This window comes from Dipodomys merriami, unplaced genomic scaffold (assembly GCF_024711535.1).
Source record: "Dipodomys merriami isolate MVZ:Mamm:240054 unplaced genomic scaffold, mDipMer1.0.p SCAF_264, whole genome shotgun sequence".
NCBI classification, from domain to species: Eukaryota; Metazoa; Chordata; class Mammalia; order Rodentia; family Heteromyidae; genus Dipodomys; species Dipodomys merriami.
The window spans coordinates 1,470,001-1,483,674 of NW_027204093.1; the positions used below are offsets into that span (position 1 = coordinate 1,470,001).

General features: G+C 37.1%; 2 non-coding genes across 2 annotated transcripts; both read left to right on the top strand.

Moving 5' to 3' along the window:
- Nucleotides 1-2,946: 2,946 nt before the first annotated feature.
- Nucleotides 2,947-3,050, top strand: LOC138837167 (U6 spliceosomal RNA). Its single transcript, XR_011375210.1, has one exon. It is a non-coding gene; the product is annotated as a U6 spliceosomal RNA (small nuclear RNA).
- A 4,352-nt stretch (nt 3,051-7,402) lies between these two features.
- Nucleotides 7,403-7,506, top strand: LOC138837161 (U6 spliceosomal RNA). Its single transcript, XR_011375208.1, has one exon. It is a non-coding gene; the product is annotated as a U6 spliceosomal RNA (small nuclear RNA).
- The last annotated feature ends 6,168 nt before the right edge of the window (nt 7,507-13,674 follow it).

Sequence of the window (13,674 nt, forward strand, 5' to 3'; positions counted from 1 at the left end):
TATCAACACATTGCCTTATGGATTTCAAGGATTCTGAAGTAAACTATCTCACAGGAAACTATTATGAGAAATGATGATGCTCTATTTTTTCTCACTCCTATAGATGTTAATAACCCACTTCATGGACATGTATGGCATAGGGCATTTTGCTACAGTATCAGATGATTCTGAAGCAATACCACTATCCTTTTGAAATTAGTCATTCTACATTTAAAGAAAAATACATTGAATATCTTGAGTTAACTGATGAGTTCTTTAAAAGCCAAAAGTTAGAGCAGCTTTTCAGATTATGGATGCCATGAAGTACCCTATTGGATTTAATTTCTGAGTGAGCAAACAGCTGTTTTCCATTATCCACCTAAGTATAAAATTTACTGGGACTTATTTTCTTTGCATTTTAATGTAAATGACAAAAGTGCCCATTTTTTTGACTTTATAAGGGGACTCTTAGTATTACATAATTAAATAGTTGTCAAAATTCACTGAGCTGAATAGAGAACATAATTTATATTAAAGTAGTAATTTCTTGCCATTAATACATGGATGTATTTTATTAGTAAATACTGAAAAGGAAAAAAAAAGTATTTCTACAGAAGATTCATCCTGGCAATAGTCACTTTACAGTAGGCTGGTACTACTTGCCTACTTTCAACCACATGCTATTGTTGAATGTGATATTGTTTTAGATCTACTCAAGAGCTATGGGCCTCATCTTGGATTCCATTAAAAACACACCAAAGTTCATACTGATATTACAACTTTTTAAAGATCAAAAATTATTTATTATATGATACCAAAACACTAAATCAAGTCCATAACAAATAAGGACTTTAATATTATTTTAAGCAGTTGTGCAAGAAGGTTCTAATTCAACAAAGAGGGACACCTCTTATACTTTAACAACTTCTTTGAATTTTCTCTTTATTGTCAAGAAAAGTTTCCAATTGAACTCTTCGTTATGTGTCCCCTGCATCTAGGAATACATAGGATTCCACTTTGTTTTTAGATTGTTGGAGCAAGTTCCAAGACTTGCACATATAGTGAATAGAAGCCACTGGTTGATGTATGCTCCTGCACATGCCCACTGTTCTGGCAGGAGCAGATATAAGAACATGGATACTACTCAAGGACAAAATATTTGGGAGCAACCCTAGGACCTTGAAGCCAACAAGGACAGAATGCACTTTCTGATAGACTTGAAGTTCCTGCAACTCTGCCATGGCAGCACCAGTGGCATCACTCTCTGCACCTCACATCCCTGTGGAAACCTTGGCAACAGTCCTCCAGGCACAAGACAAGAAGATCCAGTGGGTTCATTCCAAGCTGTGATTGGTCCATTGCAACCATTGTGAGTGGTCTCTGTAGTCCATTACATTGCTGAGAGTTCCTAGTGACCTGCTGGACTGAGTGCTACATTGACAGTTTCCTTTAGGTTATTGCTCTGGGGTTTTTATTTTCTTAGCTAAGTTTAGGTAGATTTACTCCTTGGCATCTTCGCAGAAAGATGGAAGAACATAATGAATTATCCTCAAGCTCTTCAGAGAAGGAGATTTTCACTGAACAAGACAGTTTGAAGGTGATCATTAGCTATGGCAGGAGGAGATTTTCCCTGAACAATATACCATGAAGGAGGAAATCATTGACTATGGAAGCTATGGATATGTAAATTTGGCCTAGCACCACCTCGTAGTCAATAAGGTTGTAGTGAAAATAATCCTGAAGATGAGATTTCCACAATTGTTAAATCAAAAATAAGATGGACAGGCAGGGAAGGTGGCTCAGTGGTAGATGTTTGCCTTACATAAATGAGGCCCTGGGTTCGATTCCTCAGCACCACATAAACAGAAAGAGTTGGAAGTGGTGCTGTAGCTCAAGTGGTAGAGCAGTAGACATAACCTGAAGAGTTCAGTGACAGTGCCCAGGCCCAGAGATCAAGCCCCAGGACCCACAAAAAAATGTTTAAATGAGATGGACATTATTAAGATTTTCCATCACCCACACATGATCAGGTCATATCAGGTGAGGGAAATGGATGAGCACAAATACTTGGTAGTGGAACTGGCCATCCAGAGACCTCCTTAGACAAATGTGAAAATCATACCGCCTATTCAAGAATGAAGTCAGGAGTTTATTCAAACAGATTGTGAGGACTGTGCATTACTTTAATGAAACTGAAAATGACTGAAACATTAAATCCAATAACATCGTGTTGGATGACAAAGGCAATGTGAAGTTCAATGACTTTGGCATGAGCATAAGGATTTCCCAAGGGTAGTTGCTGAAGGACGTATTTGGTACCATAATTTTGTCCCTATAAAATAGTGCTTCCATGAAAATTACAATGGCTGCAAAGTAGATAGCTGGTGCTTGGGAGTCCTCATTTATATTCTACAGGGATGACAAATATCCCATTTGAAAGTATGAATTTTAACCAGATACAGGTAATTGTCATGGAGGCCACGTACATTTCTCCATTCATCTGTCTCCAAAAGAACAAAATATCATCTTGAAATGGTAAACTGCAGAGCCAAAGCAGAGGCATAGTATAGAACAAACAATGGAGATCAGCTCAACCAAATTGAGGGATATTTCCTATGTCCTGATAAGCCACTATGTAATGAGCTAAACCCTATTATTCTTGCACTCTTGTGTGACATGAGGTACAGCCTGCCTGATACACACAAATCTATATTGGACAGGACATTCGATGATATCATGGTCATCTATGTTTTGATTTTAAAAAGTCTTAAAATAGAATGACAGCAGTGAAACTAAATCAGTGCCTTCAATTGTTGCAGTGTGCCCAACTCCTGCAGATAAATAGTATGTATATATCTCACAAATATATTACATATTAAATATATGTCTAAAACTTATTTTATACAAAATTAGGGGACAGTGTTATTAGATTTATCCTTGAAAAAAAGATTAACAAAAAATTAAAGATTGCTCACTTTGGCAGCACATATACAAAAATTGGAATGATACAGAGATTAGCATGGCCCTTGTGCAAGGATGACTTGAATATTTGTGAAGCATTCCTGATTTAAAAAAATAAATAAATAAAGACAAATAGAGATCCCAGTTTGAAGTGTGAAAGTAAGTGGAAGGCCCATAAATTCAAATCCTAGTACTGGCCCATAATCATACATTGAATTAATTTTTGTATGTCTTTTATTATAAAAAAAATACTGTGCAGAGGGGTTACAATTAAATGAGTAAGGTAATTTCCTATCAAGTATATTTCCTATCAAGCATTGTTGCCTCCTCCTTTGTTTTTCCACTACCATTCCTTCTCTCCCACCTCCACGAGTATTCTCCCCACCTCCGAAGTTCTAATGTTTGTTTTCAACGTAGGGTCTTGTACATTGCATTTTTACAATGGGTCAACCTGTATCCCTATTTAAGCATTTTGTGTTTTCCCTTACCCTCTCCAAATTAGAAAAATGTATATACAAGATGCAGGATACCAGAATCAAATGCAGTGAAAACAGGAGTTATACCATGGGGGAGGTACATACAAAGCAACAAAGAAATCAATTTATAAATATGTTGGAAACTATCACAAGAAAGAAAAAAAATATCTTGGGGTTCATTTCGCCTAACATCAACTTGTCTAAAAATTTCTGCTTTTCTCAGACATATACTAGTTATTGCAAATAAGAGAAACCATGGGATCTATGTTTCTTTGGGTATGGCTTATTTCACTTAATATAATTTGTTCCAAGTCTTTCCATTTCCTAACAAATGGGACAAAGAAATTCTATGGAGGCATGGAATTGTGTATATATACCACGTTTCCTTGATCCATTCATCAACTGAAGGGTATCTGGGTTGGTTCCGTATCATAGTTATGGTAAATAATTGTGCAATAAACATAGTCTTGCTGGTAGCATTAGTATGATCTTGTTTGTGAACATTTGGGTAAATGCCCAAAAGTGGTAGTTCTGGGTCATAGGGCAGCTCTATGTGGAGTCTTCTGAGAACCTCCATAATCTTTCCAAAGTGGTTGAACACGTTTACACTCCCACAACAATACAGTAAGTTTTCCTTCTATCCACATCCCCTCCAGCATCTGTTGTTATTAGAGTTCTTGATTATAGCCATTCTAACTGTGGTGAGATGGTATTTCTGTTCTTTTTATTTGCATTTCTTTTATGGCTAGGGAGGTTGAGCATTTCTTCATGTGTCTATTGGCCATCCTTCTTTTCTCTTCAGAGAAGTTTCTTTTTGAGTCTTTAGCCCACTTATTTATGGAGAAGTGGTTTCTTTGAGGATTGGTTGTTGGGAGATTTAATTTTTTGAGTTACAGGTATATTTTAGATATGAGACCCTTGTCTGTTTAATGGCTAGTGAAGATCTTTTCCCAATCCATAGGCTTTCTATTGATCTTGTTAACTATGTCCTTTGCCATGTAGAAGCTCTGCAATTTCATGCAATCCCATTTGTCCAACCTTTCTTTGATTTGTTGTGTTTCTGGGTCTCCATTAAAAAAAAATTCGGCCTGTGCCAAGGAAACCTAGGGTTTCTCCTATTCCATCCTATTCCATCAGAGTGTCTGCTTTGACTCAGATGGCTTTGATCCATTTGGAGTTGATTCTGGTGCAGATTGATATATAAGGATCTAGCTTAATTTTCTACAAGTGATTAACCAATTTTGCCAGCACAATTTACTTAAGAGGCTTTCTTCCATTCTATTTTTTTAGCTCCCTTATCGAAGATTAGGTAGCTATATGTCTGTACGTTCATTTCTGCCTTTTCAACTCTATTCCATTGTTCCTGATGTCCGTTCTTGTGCCAGTACCAAGCTGTTTTAATTACGATGGCTTTGTAGTAGAGTTTGAAATTTGATATTGATATTCCTTCATCACTGTTCTTTATGATAAGGATATTTTTTTCTATTCTGGGTTTTTTATGGTTCTATATGAATTTTTGGATAGCCTCTTTAATTCGTTGAAGAAAGGGGTTGGAATATTTATAGGTATTGCATTAAATTGGTAGAAAGCCTTGGAAAGTATTGCCATTTTCACGATGTTGATCTTTCCAATCCAGGAACATGGGTGGTTTTACCACTTTGTAAGTTCTGTTTTGATTTCCCTTTTCAGGTTTTTAAAGTTTTCATTATAGAGGTCCTGCCCTTCTTTGGTTAAATTAATTCCTAGATATTTTTTGGGGGTGCTGTTATGAATGGAGTTGCTTTCCTGATTTCAACCACGCTTTTCTCATTATTGGCATACAGAAAAGCCATTAATTTTTGATGGTTATTTTTATACCCTGCTCCTTTGCCAAATTTTAAATCAGCTTGAGTAATTTTGGTGATTTGCTTTTCTTTTATAGCTAGAAATGTTGAGCATTTCTTCATGTGTCTATTGGCCATCTTCTTTCCTCTTCAGAGAAGTTTCTCTTTAAGTCTTTAGCCCACTTATTTATTGCGCAGTTGTTTTTTTGAGGATTTGTTGTTGGAGGATTTATTTTTGTGAGTTCCAAGCACATTTTAGATATGAGATCCTTGTCTGTTGTATTGCTAATCTTCTCCTAATCGGTGGGCTTTCTATGGATTTTGCTAGTTATGTCCTTTGCCATGCACAAGCTCTGCAGTTTCATGAAATCCCATTTGTGCAACCTTTCTATGATTTGTTGTGTTTCTGGGTCTCTATTAAGGAAATTTTGACCTGTGCCAAGGAGACCTAGTGTTTCTCCTATTCTTTCCAGTACTGTTTTCAGGGTGTCTGCTTTGACTCTGAGGTTGACAATTACTTTTGTAAACCGGAACTTGTTTGTTTTTTTCCATCTTTTGTGTTCATAGGAGTGTCTGTGTTATGTGTAAACAAGCTGTTCTACAAGGTATCTTTCAGGGTGATAGAGTAGTTATTATATGGCTATATGTATTTTATAATGACATAGAGCTTTCTCGTGACTTACCTACATAAATCTTTTAATGTTATTTAAGGGCCAAGAAGAATGCCAAACTTACATTTTTGTGCCTATCTCCATCCTATTTCTCCCTATTGTCTAGTGGTTTATATAACACTCAGCATAACTGAAACTGGCACATGGAACAGACATGGACTTGATGGATCTTGACTATGAGATGGCGCCAAATACAGGAAATATCAGAATCAATGAGATCGAAGCAGTTGTCCAAGGTGCCTAGTTGTATTAACGTCCTTGGCTTCCAATGGTCTCACCTGCCTCTGTCAGAAGCCTGTTAGTGGTCTGTCACCATCAAAGCTCATACTGAAGTTTAACTATTCAATGTAGCAGTGTCAGGAAGTAGAACCTTTAAAAGATGTTTCAGTCATAAATGGATAAATATTATCTCATCAACTCTCAAGGGACTAACGTTATCACTGTTATGAGTTGTTAAAAGCAACCTATGCCCCTTACTCCCTGTCATTCTAGCACATACCATGATGCTGAGATCCTCTGTGATATGATGCACCTACAGGGCCTTGTCCCATGTGCTACCATGCTATATAGACTATCCAGCTACTACTATTAGGCTTGAAATAGACCTTATATTCCTCATGAAGTATACAGCTTAATTGATTTTAAACAATGACAAAATGGACTGAGATTTTATTCTTTTTGTCTTTTTCATGGAAGTGAGGATTAAACTGAGGGCCTTAAACTTACTAGGCACATAAATTGCCACTTGTGCCTACATGCACCCAACTCTTTTTCTTTCTTTTTCAGTTTGCTTTTAATATAGGATCTTGTGCTAACTTCACCCAAGTCATCCTCAGTACCCCATACTCCTTCCTATACCTCTACCTCTTGATATCTGGGATTACATGACTGTGACACCACAGTTTGCCCATTAGACCATACTACTCTTTAGGGGAAAGAGATACAGATTCCTGAGACGTTTATGTGGGTTTGTGTGTCTGCTTGTGTGCTTGTGTGTGTGTGTGTGTGTGTATCCACGTGAACTGTTCTTGATGATTTACTTAGTACTGAGGGTGAATTTTCCTTAAGAATCTGTATTCTTAATTCATTCCACTGAAAAAGAAATATTTCTCTGTGTACTAATGGCTCATAACTATAATTCTAGCTCTTCAGAATGCTGAGATTTTGGGATAACATTATTAATATTATCCCAGGTGTTATCCCAATGTTATCCCAATGTTATGCCAGGTGAGCCAGGAAAAGTCCATGAGACTCTTATCTCCATTTCCTTACCAGAAAAGTCAGAAATGGGGCTGTGGTTTAAGTAATAGAGTAATATTCTTGAGGAAAAAAATAGGAATAGCACCTAGGCTCTTATCATGCTCAGGACCCATATATAATATCCAGATAGCACTTGTGCTATTACAATGAGCTCTTGTGCTATTGCAAGTCACAATTAAGTCTGATGGATTCTCTCTACAGGCCAGTTGCAGTAAAAAAATTTTTTTTTGTAGTGCTCGCTTTGGCAGCACATATACTAAAATTGGAACAATACAGAGATTAGCATGGTCCCTGCACAAGGATGACATGCAAATATGTGAAGCGTTCCATATTTTTTTTTTAAATCTTGTATTACTTCATGAGGTATGTTCTTTCTGGACCATCTTTATGCCTAATTTTTCTCTCTGGAATGATATTGAAATAGAGAAAATATTCAGTGAGGAATTTGGTTTCTGGATCCCTCCCTCATTCATTATTGACATGTTCTCTCTTTTTATTTTTTGGCAGTCCTGGAGCATGAACTCAGGGCCTGCACACTGTCACTGAGCTTCTTTTTTGCACAAGTCTTGCACCCTTTGACCTGAGCCACAGGGCAACTTCTGGCTTTTTCTGTTTATGTGGTACTGAGTAATTGAACCCAGGGCTACATGCATGCTAGGCAAGCACTGTACCACTAAACTACATTCCAAGCCCCATGTTCTCCTTTTTAACATATGTCTAACATATTTAGCTCTGTCCCATCTCTGAAGCCACGGCTACTGCTCTTGAATGTATCCTCAATTTAACTCCTAATTGTGTTTCATTTCCTATAACTGCCGAAATATTTTCCACTCCACCCAAGGAACTATCTTTCATTTTCTTAAATTTCACACTTCATTGGTTAATGTCAAACAATAACTCAACATTACCAGTGTCTGAAATTGAGGACACTTAGAATAATAAATAGCTTTTTCCAATGTTTTTCTTTTTTTTTCAACTCTGGGGATTCAACTCTGGTCTCTGTGCAATCCTTTGCCGCGGACGGGGTTCTGTCGGGACGACGGAGGACACCTAGGGGAGGAACTGGAATAGGTGGGGAGATGGCAAACAGACAACTCACACACAAGAGGAGTGGATGCTGAGTGCGATTTAATGCAGAGAATAACAGACTTTTATAGCAAAAATCTCCATAAGAAAGGGCAAAAGGTTACATAATCTTGCTGCAGGGCTTCATTCTTGGGCGGTCACCAGCTGGTCGCCTGAAAGGGCAAAAGGTTACACAACCTTGCTTCAGGGCTTCATTCTTGGGTGGTCACCAGCTGGTTGCCTGATAGGCACTTGTTTCCAGCTTATCTCTAAGAAATATAATGGGTTTTGATGTTTGTCACCAACTAACCATTACCTTATTTCTATAGAGGCCTTAACTGTCCCATAAGATCTTTTCTGTTCTTTCTTTAATAGTAAACACCAAGGAGACTTAGATTTAGCAAGTATCTTAGTAAATGAAAAAGAGTAATAAGAAGTTCTTTCTCCTAAGTAGTTATCTCAGCAATTGCCATACATTCTTTCTGTTCTAGCCGCACCTACAGCTTCTTGTAAATCTCTTACAAACAATTCCTTCTGCTGAGATGACATCGTGAAACCCCCAATACTTTTATATTTAATTATGACTTGTCTAATAAACTCCATAAGAGGGGTTTCAGGGTAGCACTTAACTCTGGTGAGTTAGTCATATTTTTAAGACACTCATGAGATATTTGAGTCGTCAGCACTCTTAAGAAAGAGCTTTGAATAGGGGAACGTTGACAATGAGTAAGTACAATGAACAGCAGAAACAGTAAATGATTAATAGGCACTCCTATACAGTGAGGAAAAGAAAGGCAGAAACACATCTTTCCCAGGGGCTTGCCAGCCTTTTTCCAGGAGTAGGCCTCTTAGAAGCCCTATTCTCCTAGGTAGACTTCGGTGAAGTCCCAAAACTCAGAGATAGGTCTCTGAAGCCCCTGTCTTAGGTCTGATAGATGGTTTCCCATGCTAAGCAGACTCCACTGGAGTCGGCGTGGCAATCCTTCAGCTCTTCAGCTAAAAGTGAGTGCTCTACCAGTTGAGCTACTGTACTACTTCCATCTTTCTGAGTGGTTAATTGGATATAAACCTTTCATTCCCAGGCTGCCTTTGAACTGGGAGCCTCAGATCTCATCCTCCAGATAGCTAGGATTACAGGAATGAGCCACCAGTGCACAGAAAATAAATAGCTTTTTTTGGGGTGGGAGGGGGTCCGGTCATGGGCCTAAATTCTGGGCCTGGGCGCTGTCCCTCATCTCTTCAGCTCAAGGCTAGCACTGTACCACTTGAGCCACAATGCCACTTCCGGCTTTTTTTCTGCTTATGTGGTGCTGAGGAATCGAACCCAGGGCCTCATGCATGCAAGGCCAGCGCTCTACCACTGAGCCACCTTCCCAGCCCCAATAAATAGCTTTTTATGTGTATCAGGTGATACACAACAACTCAGACCCTTAGGAAGTCTTTTATCTTCCAGTCTGGCAGGATGTAATCCCACTATATGCTCCGGTAAATAAAAAAATTAAACAGATTCTACAAATGTAATTAGTTCCCACAAGAGTTGGTATGAGTTACTTCCAAGGTGTGAGTGCAAATTAAGGCCTTTCTAGAAGTCAGTGATGCAAACAGAATGAAGCAAACATTAAGGAGAATATGTTTATCAAGAAAGTATGGAGGTGCCTAGGAGCTGACAACAGTGGCTGTATGATAGGAGACCAGAAAGCAGAAACCACAGTCTCACCGCCACAGAACCTAAACCCTACTAGGCATCCCGTAAGCTTGTAAGAGATCCCCACATTCTGTGAGAGACTATAGGGTAGTGGCCCCTGCTAGAAACTGAGCAGCTACTATAGACAAACCACACCCAAGTTACCAGCCCAATCTTATATCCTACAATAGTTTGTATTCAGTGGCCAAACAAATAAATTTGTGAAATTTGCCACATAACATGACAAAATAAATGCATATCTCAGAATGCTGGTGCCTTACACCTGTAATCCCAGCTACATAGGAGGCTGAAATCTGAGGATCCAGATTCAAAGGGATCCCAAGCAGCAATGTCTGTGATATTCATTTTGCCAATAAATATCTAAAACCTGGAAATGGTAATATGGCTTAAGTTGCTGTTCACTATTGAGCCATGGTTCTCCTTTTAGCTCTCTTTCAATTATTTTCATAACTTTTAATTTTCTTTACAACGAATGACATATTTTTTGTTAGTTCTTAGTGTGCTTTTATTGGATTGCTTTGGTATGAACAACTCGGGATTGAACTCATACCTCATTTATGGGAAGAAAGAAATCTACCACCTAAGTCACAATTCAGTTATGGCAGTTTTTTGTTTGTTTGTTTGTTTTTCTTGGTCTTGGGGATTGACTTCTGGGCCTGGGTGCTATCCCTAAGATCTTCAGCTCAAGGCTAATGCTCTACCACTTTAGCTACAGTGCCACTTCCAGTTTTCTGTGTGGTTCCGTGGAGATAAGAGTCTCATAGACTTTTTCTTCCTGGGCTAGCTTTGAATCGTGATCCTCAGATCTCAGCCTCCTGATTAGTTAGGATTTTATGTGTGAGCCACCACCACCCGGCTATGGTAGTTTTTTTTGTTTTTCTTTTTGTTTTTTAGGAATTTGAATTTCTTATTTTTGTCCTAATTTAATTTAATACTTTATTTTTTTAATCCCAGGAATTGAGTATAGGACCCTTTATATGTATGTATGTGCATGCTTCTGTGTACATATGTGCCAATACTGAGGCTTGAATTGCTATAACTTTTTCCAAGCAAGGCTGATACTATACCACTTGAATCACACCTTCAGTATTTTTATTGCTGCTTAGTTGAAGGTAAGAATCTCTGATGTGCTACTTTGAAGGCTTAGTTTTTGGATGACAGTTAAGAGCCAAACTGTGAGGTCTCCTTACCACTTCCCTCTAATATCTACTTAGGAAAAGCTGGAAGTGTCACTGTGGCTCAAGAGGTAGAGCACTAGCCTTAATGAAAAGTAACTCATATACAGTGCCTAGGCCTGACTTAAACCCTGGGTCCTGCAGATTAAACAAATAAACTCTGAATTGTCTGACAAGTCAAGTTTTAAAACATGATCTTATAGATCTCAGCCTCTGAAATTGCTAGATTTACAGGTTTGAGCCTTTAGTAATGGTGATAGTTTTCTATTATTATTTACAGATGCTTTAAAAAACACATCATGTAGCTAACAGTGGCTCATGGTTATAGTCCTTGATATTATGGATACTGAGAACCTTGATGTGATGTTGGGCCTAATGATAGAATGTCTATGAGTCTTATCTCTAATTAACAACCAAAAGGTTGGATGTAGAACTGTGGCACAAGTTTTAAAGTCATAAACTTGAGCAGAAAAATTTTAGGGACATTGTTCAGGAAATGCATGCAAATCCCAAGATCAGCACAAAAATTAAAATAAATAGAACATAAAATAATCCTAGGTATGGCTAGTGACAGTTTGCCTAGTTTTCCTAAAATTCTTAGTTTGATAGTCACCACAAAGATAACTGGACAAACCAACAAAATATGTATCCATAGCCAGATGAAACTTTTGCTTAGAAATCTGCACTAATTATATTTTAAAAAACATTTCTTACACTCTTTAATTTAGAAAATTAGCCCCAAAATAATGCCAGTTGAAGAGAAATTGTATGTGATGACTACTTCAGAAATAATATATTTTTTAGTTTTTTAAAAGGAGATGTCACGGATGTCACGGATTTATCAACATATAAATATATATATATATATATATATATATATAAAATTAGTAAATAAATTTCAACTAAATATAAACTTCATTGTCCTCTAAATTGAAGTGTTGACCTATATTTTATATCAGAATGAGCATTTACTCGTCTCATTTTTAAAAGTCAATTTAAATTTTCTATTCAAATTTTATACAAAAAAAATGTGTTTGTTGTTCTAGGAAAGTTCTCCAAAAGTTAATGTAGAGCAGTATGTAGGGCCATTTTGAGATTAACTAGGAATTCTGAGCCATGAAAAACTAAAGTTTTAAAAGTTGAAATAAATACATGTCAGAGAGTTAGAAACAAAACTTGGGTTTCTAGGGATAGACTTTCAAACCCTTTCAATACATTTGGCTGGGTAGATGGTGCTACAGTTGGTAATTTTGCTTCACTCAAAAATTCTTGGTGAGTTTTTTGTGTGTAAGAAGAAAATCCCTTTGTTTCGTATTTATGAACTTCATGTTAAAACTTTAGCAATGGAACTTCTGTGGCCCCTTTTTAACTGGAAGTATTTCAAGATTTTTAAGACCTCAAAATCCTTTTGTACTCTCAGCCAGGCTGTTTTGAACTATTTACTTTCAAATTTATTAACATAATCCATTTATCATTGTAGGGAGGAGAATCCTATGCTAAATAAAGTCTACTTGCTAGAGTTGTTTGTAAGTAATGAAGCATTGAGTATTTTGGGGTTAGCCTGTGTAGAGTAGACTGGATTGAGATGACATTTCCATGATTTATAGGTAAAATCACCCTCTTCCACTAGAGGTGCAGGATCAAATGAGTGATGGGTATTGGTTTAAGGTTTCTTTTATTTTACTATGTATGAATCTTCCATCATATATATATATATATATATATACATATATATATATATATATATATATATATATATATATATATATATGGCTTGAATCTTCCTGATATGTTGTTTTATAAACATTTGGTTTTACATGATGTGAATTATAGTTTTTTAAATTAAATAAGCAGGACATTTGGCCTTAATCATGTAATAATTTGATTAATTTTAAGAGGAAAAAATATCATCAGAATTAAATTAAGTTATCATCATTCAAAAATAAATATTGAAAGGATATAAAGCAGAAGAATTTATGGGGTGCTTAATATATTCTGCCTTTCTTCTTTATAAGGTTTGTTGTGACCTGATGGTAATAGATTTGCAATGGGTAAAAGTGTTGTTGGTCACTTAGAGTTGTTACTTCAGCAAATGTATGAGAATGTCTGATGATGTTGAACCCTAGGTTTCTGAGAGGAAAAACACAGATATAAGTCCTCTAAGATGCTGACTAAAATGAATGAAATTCACACTGCATTAATAGGAGGGGAGGGCACCATTTTGTTTGCTGTCTTCAACAGCCAAATGCATTTTTCTCTGTAGGTGATTATCAGCAAAGAGGAGATTGTAGACAGACTCAATTCGTAGATCCTATTCAATGAAGAGAATAAGGAGATGTCTGGATGGCTGGTGCAGACGAACAACAATTCTACATACAACAGACAGCATTATTGAAGAAAGGCTTAAGAAGTTTCAGATGGTGAGCCAGCAGTGTCCAGGCAGGTGTAGTTTGAACACCCTTCTCACTGCTGAGAATCTCATGTTACAGGCAAGTTTCCTATAAGGGTTGAAGGGAACCGTTGATTCTTCTGCATTGGCAAGTCTGATAGGAGAAGGGG